This window comes from Mercenaria mercenaria, chromosome 13 (assembly GCF_021730395.1).
Source record: "Mercenaria mercenaria strain notata chromosome 13, MADL_Memer_1, whole genome shotgun sequence".
Lineage (NCBI taxonomy): Eukaryota > Metazoa > Mollusca > Bivalvia > Venerida > Veneridae > Mercenaria > Mercenaria mercenaria.
Genome location: NC_069373.1, coordinates 35,146,199 through 35,158,207, shown reverse-complemented (window position 1 = coordinate 35,158,207; position 12,009 = coordinate 35,146,199). Strand labels below are relative to the sequence as shown.

Below are 12,009 nucleotides of genomic sequence, written 5' to 3'. Positions count from 1 at the left end.
ACAAATTGCACGCTATCGAAATCCAATTAATATTTTAAATTCCCTAATTACTCATCTTAAGGGTGGCACATGATCAATATAGCTGCATTTCAAACAATTGCGTCTTATGCAAACTGGCAGCATAAAGGAGAAGTAGATTTAAAGTTTATCTAAATAACCTTTGTTCTCGCTATCAATTTGTGTTGCAGGAATTGGACCCTTGACATTGTCTGAACAAGCATGTAAGTATAGAAAGACATGGTTACAGTCGTTATGAAAGGAATTTCTAGATCTTGCCAAGAATTCTTGACAAAAGAATCTTTTTAAAATAATATAAAATAAAAAAGTGGAAAACCACAGGTCGTCCAACACGATATAAACGAAAATGTTGCAGACTCTGTTTGATTGAGCCTGTTCATGGACGATAGTGGGGATGCAGGCTACCGAAATATACTGAAATAGATACACGTGTCAATGCGAACATATTAACTGTATTTTGTAAAATACAAAAATATTGAATGTAAGGATGATATAAATAAAGCGGCAAAGAAGGGCCTAACGATCTACAGGCCTCACAGGCTTAACTGGTCTTTTGGCATTGTATTGTCTCTGTAAATCCCAATGTTATCATTTGTATAGGTTTGGGATAAAGCTATCAGCTCAAGCTATTATGGTTGTTATTCCTTTCTGCGTTAAATGGGTGGTCCAAGGTTGGTTCTTTGACCCAGGACCATGATTGTATAAGCTGGATAAATGTTTATTGGATGATGCGACAGACTGAATATCTAATCTCCAGCTATAATTGTTTCAAAGAATGAGATTTTTAAGGCTTTTCTGTTGCCATATCATCTAGAGTTCTTCATTTATTGTCACCACTTATATAAACTTCAAAGAGTTTCAGCGAATTTAACCTAGTGGCATTGGATGATTGGAGATGATGTTTTTTGTTAATGGTTATGACTATGACGGTCGACGGGCAACTTTCGTACTGGTCGTCTAGCAGAACGTCTGTTAATCGTTTTCTTTTAATGATGGAGATGAGAGGCTGAATGCACATGAAATCAGCAGTTGAAATGTCGAACATTTTCCATACATAAACAATTGCATACATATGTATCCACTGCCATATTGCACTGCTAAAATGTGTCCGTTAGATTTCAAACTTTTATTATTTTCATTCTTAACTAATCAAAGGAAAACAAATACAAACTACAGCAAAATGAATGCACGATTTCAAGAGCAGTTGCTATACAAGGCCAAAACGAACGGAACATATATCAATGAAACACGATCTTATTTTCCAATGCAATGAGACAGAGAAAACCGATAAAAAGTCATGGTTACATTATTTATTGATGAAATGAAACCAGAAGAACATTTGATTACTTTTCCAAGTATTAAGAGGACATGCATTAGTTATATAAAGTACGTGTTAGGTTTTATATGAAAATCTAGATATTACATTAAAGGGAAAGGTAATGTTGTTCTTATGTTAATTTCGCCTGCTAGGATTTCTAAAATCATTTAAAGAAGTGAAAGAATTTTCAAAACTAGCTTAAAAATGAGAAAGTTATGAGCATTTAAATATTTAATCAAAATGGAGGCTATTTTGTTTCCATGGCAACGAAAGAAAACATGGCGGATTTATTAAACTTCTAGATGCATATTTAAACTGTACTTACTTATTTCTGTAAAATAATTTCTCAACTTTTATTGCTAAAATGAAAGAAATTACCATGCTTTACATCTTACACCCAAAAATCATATGAAATTAATCTTTTTAAAATGTTATTTGCTAAGTAAACAATTCATCAGTGTGTAAATGATGTCATAAACACACTAAAATGGCTGCCTCCATGATCAGCCATTTCTTAAATTTCAAACTGCCATATCTTTTTCAATAGTGGTCTGATTTTAAAACTTCTTTCAGAGTGATGAAAGGCTTGAGGATGGCTTTCGTATAAAATTAACTTATTGTCAGGCATTCCTTACCCTTTAAGAAAGAAATGACTGATAATAAACCCACGGTTAGATCATCTGTTGAGGAAATGTTACCAGTAGAAACATTCAATACTTTATTTCAGTTGGAAAGAAGAGATGCATTAGTTAAATAAAGGAAGTGTTACGCTTTATATCAAAGAAATCAAACAGTGCCACCCTGTCTTGTCTTTAACTTTTATGTTTTCTTATGATAAAAGACAATTGCATAATTATTTTTTTAAACAATAAGAAAACGCAGATTAGAAAGAAATGTCGTAAAAGACGGTTCACTGCTTTAGAACATGAACGGTTTCATAGAATTAACAGCAAATATGGAAGTTTTCCCTCATGATTGTTCGTTAAAATTCAGTTGTAGCAGAGAGCCATATTCTTATTAGAGCAATTAATTACTCATGTCTCGAATATGTCACATTATCGATAAAATATCACAATATATACCGTAGATAGAAGTATGTTGTATGTGTGTAAACGATATCAAATTGCATTATTTTATAGGTCTCTGTTGCTCTACAACATCCCAAAGGACTACTAAGCAGGTCACCTACGTTCAGACAGGAGTGACAACACATGCAGTATGGAGTATTTTTTTCATTCCAGTTTTTAACTCTTTTTTTTTTTTTACTTTTAATGAATTTTTATTACAAATTTATTTCGTTTGTAGATAACTTAGAAGTTGGTTGAGTATTGTTGTAAATAACAGTCTTTAACATCCAATAACTGGATTGTAATGTACATTAATTGGACTTAAATAAAGATTTAAAACTAAACCACAATTAGTTAAAATGCCATTATATACAGTATTGTCCGCTTACTAAACAAGGTATACAATTTTGGTCACATAATACAACAAAGATCAACTAAGAGATTTGTTTTATAACTACATACGGGCCAAATTTCATCAGATTAATTAAGAACATATTGAAATGCTATATTGAAATATAACACTATCCTTTTTATCTTGCTTTAAGTTGTCATAAATCGGATTAATTGAATAAAGATCCGGTTGGATATTTAATGACACCAGCGGTCAACAGATCAAGATTTTACCACTGGGGTCATAAACTGACGTACATGTATATAATAGACATTATTTCATATTTTACGAGATAACAGAAATGGGTCTCACATTGTAAAATGAAATAAAATCTAAAAGCTATTTCAAACATTTTAATATATATGTAGAATGTACGTCTAAGAATATGTATACAAATAAATCTTAACTGTAAATGCTAAAATACAAATAATAATAAAACAAAGACTCATATTTCTGTGTAAGATCGAATTCGCCGAGTGAACACCAGGTGCGATATTTCGACAAGTGGCGTAACCACTAGTGAAAATGTATATTCTGGTTTTAAAAAGATATTTTTTATGCTACATCTACAACATTTCTTTTGTTTTTTTTTCAGTGTCAGATTGTCACCAGATTTCCGTACCAGTGAAAACAATATTACATTGAATATGTCAGATATATTTCACTCAAATATGTCAATAATATGCATAAAAATAAACATGTAATAAATGACACTTGTAAACACTCGTGCAACATTCTTTAAGACTGATAGAGTTTCCTAGCCAGCCTTAATCTCTAAGCAAGTAATAACAAACAAAATGTGCGCGTAGCATAAATGGGTGTACATTTGCAATTTGTATGATAATTTGTACTTTACATTTAAATCCATATATTATTTTATAGCCATTGCTATCACGCAAGTCAATGTTTAAGATATTTATTTTATCACACTAATTATTACGGTATATAATATGTACTTATTTTCAGAGAAATAAAAAAAGTCACGTATTAAAAACTTTGAAAACTGACATTCAAGGGCTGAAAAACATAAATAATTAGCATGATACCCAAGTGGATGAACTATAGAAAACTCAAAGCTGGCCGAAATGGCCTGAACGGTTTATTTAAAAAATCTATACTGTTTTTAATGAGTAGAGAAAAACATGTAGTCTAAAAAATACTATTCAAAACATGGCAATAAATACCTGAACGTATATGTCTATTCCAGTTAATGAGAAAAAATCCTTTATTTCATTATCCTTGTCCAGATCTTTGGGTAAAATGATTTCCAATTAAAATTTCATCAAACGCTCGTAATAGATTTAGTATGAAGACGTTCTTTCTTTACTATATCACATGCCTTATTTATCGAACGGGTACCGAAATATTTAGTTCTTCACAGACCAGTACTAACTAGGTCTTTCATAATACGGATAAAACAGTTGGATAAGGTTTGTCACAGGAATCTTTGCCAAAATCCATTTAAGGAGCAGTAAACAAATATATACAAACAGCTTTTGCATGTACGGCCAAGTTATACATTCATACTGGGGTTTAAATGTTGTGTAGACATCAATACTAATAAGGTGCAAGTACGTACCCAGTGTAACTTGAGTGTCTCTCTATAGCTTTAATACGAATGTTATGACTTATTTAAAAATTGATAAAATGACCCCCTGTGGGTGTACGGCTACGTGATCGTTTGCAGGTGCCTGGTAGCGATCAGTTGATTTGGGCTACCAGACATGGCACCGTGTGCTCGACTTCGGACTGTAGTTCATTGAACAAAACAATGACCGATTCCTGATACATTTGCACTAATCCGTCATCGCCATCATTTTCGAAGAAATCAAATTGTATTTTTGAAATAACTGAGCCGAACGCCAAACATTCTACGTATATCAGTATATTTATAGTTAATGTTGCAGATAATTTCTAGTTTTGAGAGGGCTTTAAACTCTAATGCAGATGTTCTTTATTTAAATTAACGTACCAGCCACAGAGAGAGAGGGAGGAGGGGGGGGGGGGGTGGAGAGAGAGAGGGAGAGAGAGAGAGAGAGCAAAAAGACATATAAGTAGATTTGTTTATACCGTCTGAACTTTATTTGGTGTTAAAACAGTTTGGAAAAAAAACATAATCAACTTAAAGGATTTGTCACGTATTGGGGGTATCACCCGGTCGTCAACTTACTTTGATAGGTTCACTGTAAAACCAGTACAGGATGAAAAGTAACGCGAATGCGTGCATTGAGAACCCACTCTCTAAACAAATGTTACGTGATTCATTGCGTGATGATACATAATAGCCATTCAGTTTTAAATTGTATTACAGTCCTCCAGGGGTAGACAAAACAGTTGGAATTTCATTCTGATTGATTACATGTAATTAAAACTACAAACACAATTTGCATATAGACAAAATACGTTTTGCTGAATGCATGCTTAATTTGATAGGCCTGGAATGTCAGAATATACAGCTTATGTAAATTGCAATCATTAACCTTTAGCCTGCTAAATTTCTATAATGGACTGGTCCATCATTCAGTTTGAGCAGTACCATTTATTATTTGAAGGGGTGTTCAATGAGAATTTACTGATTGAATAGCGAACTGTGCAGACCATGATCAGACTGCACGGATGTGCAGGCTGATCTTGGTCTGCACTGGTCGTAAAGGCAGAATAGGCTAAGGGTTAAAAAAAAAAGTTTTTTTTTCTCAATAAGACATAACTATGTACGGTTCACTATTTACTGAGAAAACCCTCTTTCTGGTCTGCAGATACTAGTAGTCTGTGTTATTAAAGCTACTCGCCCTATGTTTGGGTGAAATTTTTGAACATGCTCATTTCCACCAAGTTTGGCACAGAATGTATATAATGACACTGAAATGATAAAGTAGGTGAATTTTAATGTTACATTATTAAAAATAGATATTGATAAAAATGCAAGAAGAATATAACTTATTAAAATTTTCTGCCTTATTTCAAAAGCGTTCAACGGTTTATTACCTTCGGCACAATATTAAAGTCACTTTCAGAGTACAATGTCCTCATTTTTTATGGATTTTTGAGGGAAATTATTTTTCGTCTAAAATATGTGGGTAAGTCCCTTTGAAGTTCTTGTAAAGTGCAGTGTTGGCAGTTCGCATTTATATAGTCTCGTTATTAATAAGGAAAGTAAGACTACATAAAAAACAAGTTAATTATAAAAATATGTGAAAAGAAAGACATTTATCTGTTTTCTACGATTGTGTAAGATAAATTGAACAGAGTTACTTTTCATTTGTAATACAGACGTTTTTGCTCGTGCTTTAAAGTTGTCAAAAGGTAACAAATGTAAGCATGAGGTGTTTTGAATATTTTATTATTATTATTATTATTTTGTAAATCAGTTGACCTATTCAGTGAAAACTGTATATATTTTTAACATACAGTCCTCAGATATTTCCATTCTCATTCTTTGGCACTATTATGGTCCATTATAATGAAATTAAACGAGAAATTACAAACATGCATACATTTTTCAAACTCACACATGTGAGTGCACTGTTAGAAATACAGCCATAGTCCAATGAGAGTAAAATTTGAGAAAGTTTGACAATCTGCGACGCGAGTTTCACATGTCTTTTTATATACAAGTATCTATTTTCCTGCAGGATATAATTGGTAATTTTCTCCCAACACAGTTTAGCGGAAGAAGACCATTTTACAAGCTATTATGGATTTTGAACAGCTAACCGGTGAAGAAAATAGCACCAATCGTTAAATATTTAACCTTTAGCCAGCTGGCGGCAGAAGATTCTATCTTTTCGATCAGTGCAGACCAAGATCAGCCTGCACATCCATGCAGGCTGATCATGGTCTGCACTGTTCGCCATTCAGTCAGTATCTTTCTGATAAGCACCCCTTTTAACAGTTAGTAGTACTGTCCAAATTGAAAGATGGAGAAGTTCATTATAGAAATTTAGCAGGATAAGGGTTAAAGTATTTACCATGTTTTCCAATACGTTGCATCTGTACCAGTTCTTTTATTTGAGTGACATTTTTGTTTGGTTTGTGTATTTCCGACCATCAGGTCAAATCAGATAAGCTTGTCTTCCATTTTCTTTCCGGATGTTCACTACGTTAACAATCCATTGACCAAAACACAATATTTGTGTGAAAATACAAATGCATCACACGCTTTGATTGCCAATTATTCCAATTTTGAAATCACTAAAGTCTAGAGAACGACTAAATGACGGCAGAAGCTTATTGTCAGTAAACTGTTCAGGTCATCCATTTACTAGTTACCCAGACTGGTTTGTATTGACCATTCGTGTTAATTTCTTTAATTTCTAACTGCAAATGTAATACAGTATTTACATGCCAAGGACTGTTACAAAAGTAACTTTACGAGGAAGCATCGTTGTGACGTTATAAAATACTTTAAACACGGGCTTTTTAATACTGAGATTTTACAGGCATTTGGGGAAATAGTACGAATTAAATCACACAAAGCGAGAACTCAATCTAAACGTAAGAAAACAGTCCAAGTGTAAGAGTGGAGTCAAAACGGGTGAATGGTGTCGAAGGTAAGAATAAAGTATTGCGAGCAGGGCATAAAGATTAGAATACAGCTTTTGCATATGACATCTGATTGATAAAATAAACAATGCAACTGTGAAGAAGCAGGTTGCGACAGAAAACAATTTCATGAATGCCCTGGCTACTAGAGATCAAATAACTATACCAATTTTAGTCCTACACGTACAAGGCTCCTATTCAAAACATTAATCAGTTACCTATAATTGTTAAATACCGGATATGTTAATTATTTCATTTGTGTTAAATGTCGAATAAGTTTTCTCAGTAAATACTAATTAAAGATTTGTATCTAAATTTCAGCTTATATAGTTGAAATAAATTTATTTCATTAGACTACAATATACATGTATTCGACGACTGACTTTGTAGTCAGATAAGTATTTCTATGTGTGGATACTATACTTTTCTGACAGGTAATTTTTTAGGAAGGGGAGCAACATGCAAATTAAATATTAACGAAATGTCAAAAAATCAACATTCACCTTTAGCGTTATTGTTTAATGTCTATGTTATGTACGCAAAAGACTATACAATGGAATTTTGCTTGCAAAAACTGAAATAAAAAGAAAAGATAGGAATGATTGTAAACCTCATTACAACTGAAATAAAAAGGTCAGAGCGATAGTAATACCTGGTAGAACTGAAATAAAAAGGTCAGAGCGATAGTGATACCTGGTAGAACTAAAATAAAAAGGAAGAAAACCTTGTTAGAACTGAGAAAAAGGTAGAACAGGAATGACAGTGTTGCTTGTTACAAATGAAATAAAAAGGTAGGATAGGAACGATAGTAAACCTTGTTAGAACTGAAAAAAGGTAGAACAGGAATGACAGTGTTGCTTGTTACAAATGAAATAAAAAGGTAGGATAGGAACGATAGCAAACCTTGTTAGAACTGAAAAAAGGTAGAACAGGAATGACAGTGTTGCTTGTTACAAATGAAATAAAAAGGTAGGATAGGAACGATAGCAAACCTTGTTAGAACTGAAAAAAGGTAGAACAGGAATGACAGTGTTGCTTGTTACAAATGAAATTAAAAGGTAGGATAGGAACGGTAGTGATGCCTGTTAGAACTGAAATAAGAAAGTAAGATAGGAACGACAGCGAGGCCTGTTAGAACTGAATAAGAAGGTAAGGTAGGAACGATAGTACACTTTCTTAGAACTGAAAAACGTAAGATAAGAACCCTACCCATTATATTTTCCCTTGTTTAAAGAATCATTAATTTGTATCAACCCTCCAAGTTTGATAAAGTTTTAGACTTGTATGTTTATTCACCGTTGACCCTGTAACACGCCATTTGAAAAGATATTGATTTAGTTTATTGATGTTTAGCTCTTGTAATATTTGTTTAAAATAATTCTTAATACAATATCATTGATAATAGTCGCTTTACTTCATATGTTTGCCTGAAAGGTTAACAAAATAGTGGCGTTCAGTCCATTCCTAAAGAGTTTGAAATGTAAGTTTGCTTACGCTTTGGTGATAAAGGCAATGTTAAGTTGGCGTAAATTCCATCGAGTTATCTTTAAAACCCCCAATAGATTACTGAAATAAGATTTGGATTTAATACACTGTTTGAGGTCGTACCACAGAAAACATTGTTTATATTTGGGCTTACTTATCGTAACTGCTCGAATACACATGTCATCAAATATTCCCAGGTCAAGCATGCATACATTTATTCTTTGTCGTATCTGGGTTATCCCGACTGGACCGATGTGTCCATTTTTAAGCAATGGGTCATAACTCCGAGGATATTTGTTCAAACAATCCTGTTGTACTTAATATTGGTCTGGATATATAATAGAGATTCTGTATAAATTTAGTTTAGGTCCAAGACTAGATGTGTGTTCATGTGACACAGATTCCCCCACTTCCTGTCACTGTACATGATTTCATGACTCTAGAGGAAATATTTCTAAGATAGTTGCAACACAAACTTTTAAGCACTTTGCGTGTATTATTCACTAAGTCTGGGAACATTACTCTGGTCTAGCCGAGTGAAATCCCAAATAGATCATCAGGTGCACAACTTCGCATTCTATATAAAATACCCTACTCATTTATGATTCTAAGCCAAGTACTTTTTTCGACACAAGCGGCATAGATTTGTATGCCATTTAAGCTTACCTTTGATTTAATCAAGGGCAATAACTCTGGTCTGACCGACAGAAATACCGAACAAACACAACACTAGGCGCACAACATGTCGAGTAACATTACTCTTGTTTCATGGCTCTGAGTCAAATACGTATAAAGATATGTGCGACACAAACTAATATACACGAAAGCTGCAGGTTAGGTTAGTACTGCCGCATGCATACAACTACGGATCAGATCGAACGGCTATAGTGTCTTTTTTGGCGACTTAATTTGCGTACAATTAAAATTATCGTGGGCACAATTTGTTCGTTGGGACTTAATGGTTAGCATATACACAAACAACAGATTTTTTCCACGAATAAACATGCATTTGAACAAACATATGTCATCATTTTACTGTTTGTCCGAGTTGGATACTTAAATTAAAGGTGTCCCTTAAATAGAAGCTTGTAAAAATAAAATGTCAACGATGTTACCAGTTTTATTTAACTGCACTGAAAATGCCAACACAGACACTTTTTAAATGTGGTTTAATGACTGATGTCAGAAGTGTGGCCTCATGTGTCCTTTCGGAATTCAAACATTAGAATAATGACAGGTTGTACACTAATATTTAGGTTATTTTCATTAACAATGCTTTTTTGTGATGACGTCGAACTTTTTACGAATGGACACTAAATGTGAGCTACACAAATCCAATATCCCAATAAGATTCACGTATCTTTTTACGATTTGACTAAAAAGGCTTAATTCTGTCTGGTTGAATGAAATCTTTAGCCAAAATCCCATGTGCAAACTTAAAATGCTGAATAATATTCCAGTAATGTTTATAGTCCCATTTTTATATACATGTCACAAACTTTTAGGCCCTTTTTATGCATCTCCTTTTTGTATTTTTGACTAAGTCAAGGGTCGTAACTCGGTCTGGCTGTATGAGATACCAATTAAAACCCCAAATGCACAACTTCCCATGCAGAATAACAATCTTTTGGGGTTTGATGACTCTGGGTCAAAGTCTTTTTTGAGATATGCATGACACAAATTTGGACTGACAGACGAACAAACAGACAAGTGCCAAGTGCCCCCCTCCCCCTCCCCACCTCAAACACACAAAAGAAATGGGGGCACAGAAAAAAACAACTCTTTATTGAATGGACACAGACTTATGTAACATGCTGCGTGATCATGTGAAATATCAAACAAGTTATGTGCAGTTCTGTGCAATCGGCCACTAGTGCTACTATTAAATAATCAGATCTTACTTACAGCAAGATCGAGGCAGCCTTCACTGAGCGACAAGAAACCATATTTTCACAAGTTAAATAGTCACGAATGAATGAAAGATATGGCTTTTAAACAACTTTTCCTTCAGTTTCATGTTTTAATATATATATATATATCCTCGAGATCCAGTTAACTTTCAGAGAGAGAAAATATAGCTTCTCTGGTCCCAATCAGTTATAAAGACTAAAAAGTCACTACTGATTTGTGAGACATGAAAACAGAGATTTGAGTATATATATGCAAATGTTGAACCAGTACGAATGTGTAGTACAATTCGGGCTCGTATATAAAGCAGTATCGAAACTAATCTTATTGGGTTAGTGGACTTGCTGTGGCATGTGCGTGTTCGTTTGTACTGCTAGGCGCTTTGCCGTAATTGGTCTGGTATATTGTGGTGGTGACTTAGTTCGTATTAATTAATTCTCTCAACTATATATATATATATTTAAAAAAACAAAACCAAAAAACTTTAACAATGAAAATACAATGAAAATACAAGATCTATCCGGAATGTAATAGACTCTTAAAAACATATATTTTACTCATATCAGATCAAGGAAAGCTTGAATGTTTGGTCCACAAGATGTATTTTTATAACGCATGTCCCCTATGGTGTATGGCCTATGCATGGTATGTGTATGAGCCGGAAAAGAACAGGCAATCATTAGGGGTCATCTACTGACCACAATCATCTAAAGACGTTTAAGGTTTGTAGGCCAGTGTTCTTCAGTTATCGAGCAGAAAACGTTTTAAGTCTAAAGGTAACTGACATTTGACCTTCTGACCCAAAAAACAATATGGATCATCTTTAGGTAATCATCCAAAGAAATTTGAAGCGTGTAAGCAAAAGCGTTCGTCCGTTACCATCTGGAAACCGTTTTCAGTCAATTTGACCTTGACCTTAAACTTACAAAGCCATAGACTCCTCTAATGACAGCAGTCAGCCTATGATGTTCGACTCCTGTAGGCCTAAGCGTTCTTCAGTTATACTTTTGGGGCATAAAAACTGTTACAAGAAATTATTCATGCAAGACAATGGATTCTAACGGAAAATACACTAGTGAATGTGTAGGCAATAACTGGCTGAGCAAAAACAAGCGCTGTCACTATTAGTGACAGATGCCCCCGAGCATTTATACCAAGTAATTTTCCAATCACTCCATCGATGGCAGAGTTATGGACCAGACAAGAAACAGACCATGGTAACCCTTGACTTCTAAGTGTGACCTTGACCTTGGAGCTAGGGGTCTGGGTTTTGCGCACGA

The 12,009-nt window shown here is 34.0% G+C and overlaps 1 protein-coding gene across 4 annotated transcripts in view; it reads right to left on the bottom strand.

The window, feature by feature from the left end:
• LOC123530427 (uncharacterized) overlaps nucleotides 1-7,083 on the bottom strand; it is a 69,428-nt gene extending 62,345 nt beyond the window's left edge. The window contains exon 1 of one of the 4 annotated variants that reach the window (XM_053521535.1): nucleotides 6,763-7,083. The gene's annotated coding sequence lies outside the window, so the exon portion shown is untranslated. Of the gene's footprint in view, nucleotides 1-3,978; nucleotides 4,238-6,762 lie in introns of those variants that run through there. The other 3 variants (XM_053521533.1, XM_053521536.1, XM_053521537.1) reach the window with 3 other exon arrangements.
• Nucleotides 7,084-12,009: the final 4,926 nt, after the last annotated feature.